Here is a 12,534-nt window from a genome sequence, read left to right on the forward strand (position 1 = left end):
CTAACTCTAACAAATAATTATGTAACGGAACAAGCAATAAGACATTTTTACATTGAATTTCAATTATTATCATTTGAACGCGAATGTCGATATTTTAGTTCTCCCCGTGAAAAATTAACATATAAAAGTACAATATTTTCATGCAATTTTAGAATAATGTTTTAGTGTTTATTTTTTTTGTGAATATTAACTGTTGTAACAAATGATAGTGAGCTGTGAGATTAAGCCAATAGTAATCGTATTAAATCAATTAATATATATTATTGGCATTGGAAAGGATTAATCTTTTGACAAGTATTTTTTTATATTTTCCGTATTCTTGAAATATCTTTAATTGATTGAGTTTAATACATTGAACATGACATCACTGTAAATATAATAGTGATCATGACATCCTGTAAACATCTAATTATACAGAAATCGCACCATTTATTCTAACACAAAGTGAGATCGTGTGACACACCGACACAACATTGATCATTAAAATTTATAATCAAAGCCAAAGTACTGAGAAGGAATACTTGTTATTACAGTACTTTAAGATTTTTAAACGTATCCCGAAACTACACGAAAGAGCAATAAATAATTCGATAAATATACAAATAAATTATTCTATTTCATGTATATAAATAATGAAACTTTCATTAATACTTAGGTAATATTTATGATATATATTCTTCTAAATTTTTTTCACGACAGTCTTGCAATTTGAGCATACCATCTTTTTTGCCTTTTTATTTCTGTGTTTGGACGATATTAACAGACAAAAAGGAAAACACGTAAAACAGGCGCCAGCTGTTTTAATTGGATTGTTACTAAAAGGCTTTTCTAAAACTACCACGTTTTTACAACCGTTGGGACACTCCGAACTGCCAAAACTGTTGACACTCGTGACTTCATCGTCAACTATACTCCAAACTGAATCACTTTCTGAACTTGCAATTTTTATCTTGGGCTTCGTCATGTAAGTTTCTGATATCTGAAATGAATTATAAAAACATTATTTATGTACTTCACTAAAATTTTTAATTATTTCATAATCATAATTTTTTAAATAATCAAAAAGTTTTTGATTTATTATTTTAAAGTTCAAGAATTTAAATGGTCATAATGAATTAAAAATAACAGTAATATCAAATTAATTTCGTTAATTTTTCGAAAATTTAGAGGTATTATAACTTATATTTTGTGTACATATTTATTTAAAAAAGTACTATTTTTATTTTAAATGGATGAAATAATTATTATGCAATATGTGTGTTGTGTTGACTTTTCTTTGGTGTGCAAAGAAGAATTGTCTCTAAAACGCTCAGTAAAGCCATACAACATAATGATTCACTGGAATCATTAGTTTACTATTGAACTGTACAATGTATAATGTACATTTTATGAGTATAAAGTAACAATGTTAGCTATTAAGTCACTTTGCTGGAATGCATTTTTGTTTATGCGAGCATTTTGATTGTAACGCCTGTTTTTTTATGAGATGGATGTATTAAACGATGTACGATTAATGACTTCAACTCAATAGATGTTCATTAAATATAAATAATATTGTTTTACTTTTATATTTTTATGTTTTGATCGCATATGTCCTATAAACGTGCCGTAATCATTGAGACTACTACTAGTGACGACTTCTGAGCAAAACAAACATACTGCCTCGACCTCCATACAAGTTTTACTGTTAACACTAAATCGAACACCGACAAAATATAAAACGTAAAAGTATTACTAAAATTGGCTAGAGCTTATTTTAATTTCATAACTCAAAATGCATTTCGTACCCTGGGAAACGAACTATGCAGTTGACCCAATCAAATTTCGTCACCAAAGAAACCTTTTATAGCCTATAATATAATCAAAGCTTTAAATCAATAAACATTAAATAGCAGAACATTATAGATAAGTAGAAACCAACAAGCAAATTGTACTTTAATCTTATGATAATAAATCCAGTTATGCTAAACTGGTGTAGTGAGTGTTTTTTAAATATTATGCAAGTTCTTTTTTAACGACTAGAGTCGGTGATATACGAGTACTGTTTAGTTCTCGAATGTTAGCTAGGCTTTATTAATGTTCAGCATCTTAAATAGAATTAAAAATAACTTTTTAAAATAAAGATCTAGTAACATGAATTTATATAAGCATAGTAAGTAAAAGTTTATTCGGAAATTAAATCTATTTTCATATTGCTGCACGTATATTTTTACTTCCTTATTCACGTTCAAAACGATATAAATTAAAATTAGTAAGAATATAATAAATATTTATGCTCAATAATTTTTTTAATACTTTTAATAGAATAAATGCGAAGCATGGGAAAAAATTATAAACTTTTATTATTTATATGTATATGTTCTTACGCAAAAACATCGTTCTTCGAGGTCTAATAAAAAATTCACTCAAGGTTTAGTATAAAATCGGTTTGATGATTGATTCCCTCAGTTTTTATAAATTATTCTTTGTAAAGAATAAGAAAAGTAATTTTAAAAACAGTATAATTTATTTCTATTAGTAACTTAACTAAAATGTATGAAATTCATTACCTCAGGGATACTTGTACAGTAAAATAATGCTCTAAATGATGAGAAAGCTTAGATGATCGTTTGCGCTAAGTATCAGATGTGAAATTGCAACGTAAAAAATAAGGTAATTAAGACTGTCGGCATCTACGATGTAAAAAAAAAATAACGAATTACGCTGAGTACTCGTATATCCGCCGTCTAATGACAAGATGAATACTTTGCTATTATTTTGTACCACTGAATAGAGTTTTTTTTAATCTGTATGATTTTTTTATGTTATAATTTATTTATTTAATAAAATACTTTCCTCGAGTGTTCCAAGCAGATACACAAGTTCTTTTTAATTAATTTTTTTCACAATATTTACAATTTGCTCTAAAAGCTGACTCTGTTATCATACCCGAGTTTTTAAAATCATATTATAACTACTTTAAAAGTTCATTTATTGATATATTTAATTATATAAAACGAATGAAATAGTTTTGTCTATTACATTCGTCTGATAAAATGTACTGATCTGACAGAAAATATTTATGTTTTGTGGAATTCAGTTCTGAATGAATTTGAGGTTTTCAAATTCATACAGAACAAATTCAGACTCGGGCGGGTGTTAATTTGCGCATTCTGAGTGATCAACTTTCAAATACTCGCATACTTTAGCTGTCGAGGCTGCGGTCAACTAATCTAACTAACCTCATCGCGGTTGCATAATACATTATTATATTTTATTTTTAAAATAAAAATGCATACACTAGTTTTAAGTGCTTTGTTTAGTATACTTATTCTACTAATTACCAAACTAATGAACACCTAGTTGTTTCACATTGACCTAAAATTTGTACGACATAACAAAAAAATAAAAACTACGAATCCTTATGAAAACCTAAATTGTGGAAACTCATTGTACCAAAAATTTAAAATAAATTTCAATATTTTTCGAAGCGAAGAAAAAAATGAGATAATGAAAAAGAAACCGATAAAATTTTTTATTAAACTGCATTCGATGCAAATAAATTTTCATTAATGTTATACTGCTGCAGTATGATGCAATTACAAGGTTTCAGTTCATTGTCCAACGTTTAATGCACATTTCTCTCTCGTTCTTACATTATTCTACACACTTCGCTGACTGACTCTTATTGAATCGCACGTTATTCTGTTTAAAAAGTACAATTAATTAAATTTTATATGGATTTTTTTTTGTAATTATAATTCTATCTATTCACAGTCAGTATAATTCTCACGCAATACATCAGGTACTTCAATACAACAGGTGAATATTTCAACTTAAAAAATTAATAGAGAAGTCACAATGAAGAAAAAAAAAATGTTTTTAACAATCTTCTATTAGATTTACAATCTATACAAAATTGTGCAATAAGTAAAGAAGAAAAATTGCTTTTCTATTTAGAATTCTTACATGTTAGTAAAAATTTGAAAGCGGGGAATATTATTTTGTCGGAAATAGCCTTGAGAAGTTTTTCTTCGATTAAAACTCTTAAGCTGATCGACCATATGTATGAAATCAACGTTGACACGCAAACATTAAACGACCAGACAGTCCTGTTTCCCAACGGCGCTTGGTAATTGTTATCTCCTATACCCTTTACACCTTTTCTGATTATTTGATTACTGCGAGAAACATTCGATGGGAGTTAACTGAATGGACTTCAAGCGTTTTCCTATGAGAACTTGATGCTCATAAACCGTCGAGTGTACTGTAATTCAGACTTGTCAGTCCTTTTGAGACTTTTGACGTTTGAAAAGTGTTCACGGTAAATTATCGATGGTTTAAACAAAAATGCATACAAGTTAAACGGGATCGAGTTTTATATAGTAAAACATATAGAACTATATTAATATAAATTTTTTAAATTGTCATACTTATTAATTATATTAAAATACCCTAAGTTTTAAAAGGTATTAGTGGTCACACATTTGTAAATAAGTTAATTGTTAAATCAATGCAATATAATATTCCACGCTTTTTTTATTTGAAATCTAAAAGTTATAAGGGTAATTTTTCAGATTATTTGATACTTACCTTTTAAGATTGTAAAAAAAACAATCGATGTTCTTTTACACTTAAAGACTTGTAGATCATGACGTATTGGTTTATGGTAGTAGTCTTACTATCTAATAAATAATAATAATAATAAACAAATTGATAGTAAAATTTTCAATAAAACAAATTATATTTGTGGCTTGATCATTGTATTTTACACTTGATTCCATTTAAAAGAAATTGCCTACTTTATACTTTTTCCTATTGATTTAAACGTATAAATCTTAAAACAAAGGGAATCATTATGCATCTACAAAATACAATGACGCATTAAATTTTAATCGTTGGATTATATTTGTTCTTGCAAAATGTTAATTCGTTTAAAAATATAACATTTGAACTATTTAAATAATTTGTGGTTTACAATAAATTTCCGCACATAAAGCATAGTGACTATTATAAAAAAAAGTGTGTCTGGTGATAATTTTTATTATATTATTATTATACTATTTCGACCTGCAATGCATATCAATACTCGGCAGTTTAGCATCGGACCGGAAACGAATATTTAAAATGTGCACATGAATATAATTAATATACTTAAATGATTGAAATCGCTATTGAAACCTTTTAAACATACAAACATATCAAGTCCATCTGAATTATTAACAATATTTATAATATATGTGAGTAAACGTTGAACGTTTTCCATCGATTTGTTGTAACGGTTGAGTTTAAAAAAAGTCTATACTTAAAAATCGCGAAATTTATGTTTAGTTTACTTTCTACTGTTAGAATAACAGTTTTTAATTTTAATGAAATTATATGAAGGTATTTGTTACAACTAAATACGTTAAAACCCATCATTGAAATAGCTAGATGTCAAATTTATTCTACAAAAAAACACCTATAAATTAATAATTAATAATTAGTCTGTGGAAAGTATGCAGTTACACCTATAAACTTGTTTTATAATAATAGCTACCGTATTAAATTTATAGAAATGAATTTTTTATATTTGAATTCGAGAACCGTGTAAGTAAATCAGTTGGAAATGAAATCCCCTTGAGCTTTTTTGCAGCAATCTATTGAAAGAAATTTATTTAACGAATATACAAACATTTTTTAATGGGCAAACTTATTTTACTCGTCAAAATCAATATCTACTCTCAAATTAGGTTAATTGTGCTGCGTAAGGAAATGATTTTATTGTCAACAAACGACTTCCGATATATTGTTCATCTATATTAATAGTATTTTCCAGTAGTGTTTGTAATTTTTTTCCCGATATCAGTACTTTATGGAAACGTTTTTAAAGGCCATTAAATGTCGCCTGTTTGATTTATGACTGTAAACTTTAGACAATATCTACATTAGGACAATAGTGCATAACTATGTGTATACGACTAAGTGTTGTAGCGCCAGTGTTTATACAACTGAGTTGTGTGCAACATTTGAACGCCGATGATAAATTACTATAATATTGAGCTTTAATGTTTTTTTCGGAATAGTTTCTTTTTAGCAACGATCACGATGACTTAAGAATTGAACAAAAAATAACCCGTTTAACTTGTAGTAATTTATCTATAGTGTACTAATCTAGAATTAATTACTGAAGTATTAAAGGGGTAGGGGTCAGTTAAATTGTAAAAGTAAATTTATAGTTTAAAACGGTAGGAAACTGTGTACAGAATGTCTCTGAATTTAATGTAATTCTTTATAAAATGGTACTCAACAAGATACACTGGCAACGATTTTTTCAATTTTTTTTCCTTAGTCCAAAATTACAGTTTTTAAAAGTTTTCAATTTAAGGTTTTATTAAAATCAAAAATAATTTTAAAATAATTTTTCCTAATGAAATTCATAAAAATTGAAGTGTCTCTAAATTTTATTTTGCTGAATACTTAATAAGTAAATAAGAAAAAAAGCTAATATTGTACATAACTTTTAAAAATGAATTTTTTAACTCGTTTTCAAATGTTACCTAATCTAAGTTGAAAACCCATACATCTTTTAAAAATACATAATACATATATGTAACTTATTTTAAATAATAATTAAGTATTGTTTATTATACTTACAGTCAGTTAGTAACGGTCATCGTAAAAATGCATAATATTTTTGTATAAAAATAGTACATATAAAATCTCTTTTAATAAACGTTAACGTTATTTTTCTACGACTATTTGAAATTTGGGTGTATAAAAACTATTGTTTTAGAAATATGTTTAAAGTATTTACATTGCATTATAACACATTTTTTTAGTTTCAGTGTAGAAATTAAATATTAGTATCTCTTAACGTTTATTTGTGCACACTTCATAACAAACGTAGAACAAAGGAGATAATAAATTCAATTATAGTGCAACAAAATTAATAATAATCAGAATTTTGAATTTTAAGTTATAAAATATGTTGTCGTAATTGTTTAAGAGGTTACTGAGTTCAAACTATAAAAAAAAATGTTTGCATACCTCCAGTTGAAGAAGGCCCAAAGGTGATTTTTTCTTTATATTATACATCCTTAGTGTTATAAATCTATCTATTTAATTAGTATTTTGAAAAATAATACTTGTTAAATAACATAAATAATCAACAAATTTACTATTTTTAATAATAAGGATTAACGTTGTTTTGTTCCTTTTGAGTTTCAATAAAAATATTTTTTTTTGTATTTCTATGTTTATATCATTTACGACTAGCAACTAGTCGTAAATTTGGTAATTCAAATTTTTTTGCGACAGTAAATTATTTTTATAGTTCTTTATAAACGCGTAGTGTTTTTTTACTGGATTCCCATTTTCGTGATAACAATAATGAAAAATTTTAATTTTAAAGTTTTAATTTTTTTGTGTACGTATCTGACCATGAATTCCCATTATAGTTTTGTTTTAAAATATTGAAAATAAAATCTCTATTTAGTTGTAAACTCATTTCAGTTATAAGAATACACTTTTCTCTCAATTTATCAAATATTTCCATGTAAAAATAATGAAAGTTTTGAAATTCATTACTTGGACCCATTATGGAAAATAAATAATTATCGGGCCATAGAATTAATACATGGAAAATTCAATAGCCTATACTGTAATATTTAATTTGATTTTAATCGTCAAATTTAGTAAAAAAAAAATATGGTACCTATTAAATTCAATTAAAATCATGAATTTTGCAGGAGTAAATTACTTAAAATACTTAACCTGCAACATTATAAATTTCTTTATTGATTTAATTCGTTTTAAATAAATGCTGTAAAAATAAATTATAATCGATGGTTGCACACCACAATTAAATCAAATACAATGTTATAACAAAGTAAGTGTATGATAACTGATAATTTGTACAATATTTATCGCGTAAATTTATTATTATAGATCGTATAAATACGATAACACAAACGACTTGGGATAATAAGGCACACATCAATAAAATACCGGTTCAATGACATGTAATGAGCTTGAATTTACTATGATGTATATCATTTTACATAATTTGTAAATTTGAATATTGGTGGACTACATTTGATTTCAATATTGTGTATTACCGACATATTAATGAAATATTCCAAAATATACCAAATGGGCTAAATATTCTCTTACCCATAAAATATTTTCAAATATACAAAAAATACTTTCTCCTGTAAATTTATTGTTTAATGAATCGTCCACATTTTTTACTATCATAACACTCCGTTCACTAAGCAACGATATGTAAAAGTATAAAAATCCGAACTCCTAATTATTATATATGTATTTATTAGATTTCAACTTGATGACTTGAAGAAAAATTTTACTGAATTATTTTGATGCCTAGAAGGTCAGTAAATAATAGCTATGACAATTTTGGATTTCTTAAAAAAATGCCATAAAACATCGCAAAACATCTTTATAATTATTGCATCAGCTACTTTTTTATCCTATAAATTGCACCGTTAGCTATAAAGTATGAAGACAAAATCACATAAAGAAATAAATGACCGCTGAATTACGGTAATGTCATGAACCGCACAATCCGTACCGAATATTTTTTCTTAAATGTACCATAATGTGAGAAATTTTTCATCATATCTGATCTCTTACATATGATGACTGTTAAGTCATTCAAAAGTGACTTCTTTCTGCGCATTATTGATCATCAATGCCTCAATTTGAAATTTAAATACGTCTAGACACTGGAAAGTAAACAATTTGTTTTTCCTATTACATTATGAAATACAATTTCTTTTAGCTACTTATGGACACTTAAACACAAACTCAAAATTACACTTTTCTACCTTTTAAATGTATTATAATCAAGTTTATTATGTTTAACATATAAAACTAATGAGTGAATAAAATTAACTTTTATTCCACCGACTAGAAGTACTCAAAATAGTCATTGTGCTGAATTTTTTTAGGTTGTGTCACATTTTCTACATAGGCGATTTGTATCTTTAAGAATGAATACTGCTATAGTATATTAATGAGTGTCAAAAGATTTAACTATCAAAGACTTCTATATATTTTTCATTTAAACCACAAATAACAATGCATGGACTTATCAAGGAAATTATTTAATATTTTAAATTTTGTGTATGAATAATATCGGATTATTAATTTATTTATCATAATGAAGTTGAGTTAATTAATCTGTTTACTTACATGATAATTTATAGTTTTCTTGTTTTAATTTTCTTGGATTTTTTTGTCTAAAATAATTTATTTAATAATTCGTAAACTTAATTTTCAGTTTTTTCTGAATGATAATTTCATTATAAATTTAGTCATATAAAATGAGTTACGCATTTCATATAAACTTCTTTCAATTTTGTTTTAGATAATAATAAATTTAGAAGTTAAAAATATTTAATATCAAGTTATTAATTGAAATTAATGCATCGTCAAATAAACAAATGACCTTTAGGTTCAATTCTTGATTCACAATTTTCGATAGCTTTAATTTAAATTATGTATTTTTTTTTGCGTCTAGACATTTTATAATTTCTTAGACTTATCAAATTTGTGCCTTTAACCCGTTATGATTATCATGTATAAAATTGCAAAAAAAGCTTAAAAAGGTGAGGATTGTTATAAAAATTATGATTACACTATAAAAAAGATGTTATTTTTAAATGTTTTCATCATTTTGACTGACATCTTTTTATTCAACAAAAAAATTTATGAATTTGTCTATGGTAACAGTTAACCTTGTAAGTATTTATCTTTTTAATTAACTTTTTATTTATATTCATAGTGAATATAAATAACATTGAAATAAACTTAAACGTGTCAGACTTACATGAAAAAAATTTGTTCCAAGGTCAACATTTAAATACCCTGATAACGCCATTGGATACTTCAAAAGTGATGTTAAATATAGTATTGGAAAGAACATTGAACGTTAAATGTAATTGACTATTTCTTGATTTAAGCAAAATTAACAAAATATAGAAAAAAAAAAAAAACGTTTTCAGTTGTAAAATCTCAAGTTTATCGACAAAATAAAATAAATTATTTTTCTTCGTTGTTATTTGTTAGTTTTAATCATAAATAGTTATACATGAATAATAACAAAAAAAAATTCAGAACAGTAATAGTATACTATTAAAAACTCTTTAGTTTTTCATTCTATTATTTACCGAACTTAACATGCTATAGAGGTGCTGGACCTCTTTCACGTTTTAGGAGTCAATGATGGTTCTTGACTAAGCCAGTAGTCTAATATTGGATTAAAATATGACGGGTAATAAGGTTGGCTTGTACCAGAGATCAATCACCACTAATAAAAAAATCTGGTTGCCACTCTGGAGATCAAACCTCTGCGTCGAAACATACGTTTCTACCCATTAGGCCAAGTCGACTCCCAAAAAAACCAAGATAATCAATAACAATATAATATAATATTTTTTTATCAGCAATACGTTTTAAATTTCTTTAAATAAATTGGAGATCATCGAATTCATTTTTAAAATAAATTATTTTAGGATTCTGTACCTTCTCAAGCCATTGTGAAAAATCATGCTATGTATCTAATATCTTACAATGTTTGTAAATAAACTTTTCTTAAAATATAAACCTTTAGTATACAAAAACATGAATATTGTAATTTATAATTTTTATACTATCTAATCGCTAAGAACATTGCGACTTCTATTTGGACGCTATACTACTTTTACCGAAACACATGTGCACAAAAATAAATGTAAATTTTAACTTAAAACAGCGCTGATTATCATATTAAAAAAACAGGTCAATGACTGGTGGACGTCAGATTTACTTTGAAATCAACCAAAAGTGCAACGAAAAATTGAACACAATGCAATACAGTTTCAATGTCATGTGTTTTTTTAACATAATTAACACAAATACAATAGGTTCATGCGAAAAATTATACTTTTGCCATTCATTCCCTTATTTCAGAAAACAATCTTCTCTTGGTATATTGAATATACTAACGAATACTGATTATATATTGAAGTGTCCGAGTAAGCTTAAACATATAAGCCTTCACTGCAAATTGAGTATTTTTTTTAAAACCAGTGTAGAATAATTGCACGTATTTGCGAGTGACAAACGCCGCCGCCGCCAAATATTATTATATTTTTATTATGTGTGTGAATTGCGCGCACGCGCATGAATATCATTACAGACGCTGCCGTTTAGGCCCACCGCCACCAGACCAGCAGAGTTCACAAACCCCGTGGCCACTCCCGTGCCCGTCCGCCGTACCAACACACTCATTGGCCGCCACGGTGTTTTGCTTGCCGCCGCCGTCTACGATGACACGCACACGCCCGCACGGGCATAAAACTATTGCCGGACGTCTGCTGCGTTGCTCCCGCCGCCGCTGTGTTCCACCGTCGACGCGCGGCCGGTTTAGACGCTGCCACTGACCGGACTCAAGGTCACAACGCTGTGCAACGTCCTGACCTGTCTCAACGTACTCCGCATTGGCGTGCCAGACCATTATTATTGTTTTGTTTTTTTATTTATTTTTTGTTACCGTCTAGTAAGTTTTTTGTCATCAGTGTTTTTGGCCATAACCGTGTAAGAGGTCAGACGCGTTAGCCTTGAGACTGCCGAATTTCAATTTCACCAGACGAAACTCGACCTCCAAAACTCAATAAACACAAAATTCTTCCAGCTATACAGCGGTGCAAGTAGTTGTGTCATTAAATATTTACAACATCTCTGCAGTGGTCTTAACAAAAAAAAACCTAACGAAATGTTAATAAACAGACTTGAGTTATGTCTACGTGACGTCGGCCTTGGAATTGATTTACCAATATAATATTGAGGGGGTCAGGACTGCACGAAAATTATTATTTATTTTTTTAACACAAGACGCAGCCGTCTTTTGTTAACCGGACGTCATAATATTGTGCCAGACTCCTGACGCGTTTAATGTCCAACGGAAAAGTATTTTATTATTACCGACTCGGACAAATTTTTATCGGTTGTACGGTCCTCAAAAGTAAAAGTTTTTGCAGCTGCTGGTCTTTTATCCAACACACTTAATATTTTATTCGTGCTGCATTGAAGACGCGGTTTGATAAATTAATTATGATTGTATAAATGTGAGATTATGATTTGTCAAAAAATTCACGAGAGTACAATTTTGTCGTCGTCACGGTGACAAATAAAAATGAACATATTATTATTTATATAAATAATTAGGCGAGAATAGGTAAACGTGATATTTGCCAAGTTCGGTTCATATTTTTAAAATTAGTTTATACGTGTTATATGAGATTATAGTGATGAATAAATGTCAGTGTGAGATGACTAGTAGTTGAAAGGATAACTCCATTAAGGACTTCGTTTACATCGTTGTGTTCTACGCCGATGACTTTTATTCTATTTTGCGAATCAGCCGTTCATTTTCTCATTACATTCATAATCTCCGTTGGCGTGGAGAGAAAAATTTTACCTTTAAAATAACATCAATACAACTTAATAGATCCGTTTATGTATATTTTAATCGTCGCCGTACAACCGGCGTGATTAATTGGTGTTAGCTCA

The 12,534-nt window shown here is 27.8% G+C and overlaps 1 long non-coding RNA gene across 1 annotated transcript; it reads right to left on the reverse strand.

The window, feature by feature from the left end:
- Positions 1 to 595: 595 nt before the first annotated feature.
- Positions 596 to 4,848, reverse strand: LOC126901294 (uncharacterized). The gene is made up of 2 exons (XR_007703013.1): positions 4,573 to 4,848; positions 596 to 979 (listed from the first exon to the last, which is right to left on the reverse strand). It is a non-coding gene; the product is annotated as an uncharacterized LOC126901294 (long non-coding RNA).
- Positions 4,849 to 12,534: the final 7,686 nt, after the last annotated feature.

The sequence above is a fragment of the Daktulosphaira vitifoliae genome, unplaced genomic scaffold, assembly GCF_025091365.1.
Source record: "Daktulosphaira vitifoliae isolate Bord-2020 unplaced genomic scaffold, ASM2509136v1 Scaffold_3, whole genome shotgun sequence".
In the NCBI taxonomy this organism is placed as follows: Eukaryota; Metazoa; Arthropoda; class Insecta; order Hemiptera; family Phylloxeridae; genus Daktulosphaira; species Daktulosphaira vitifoliae.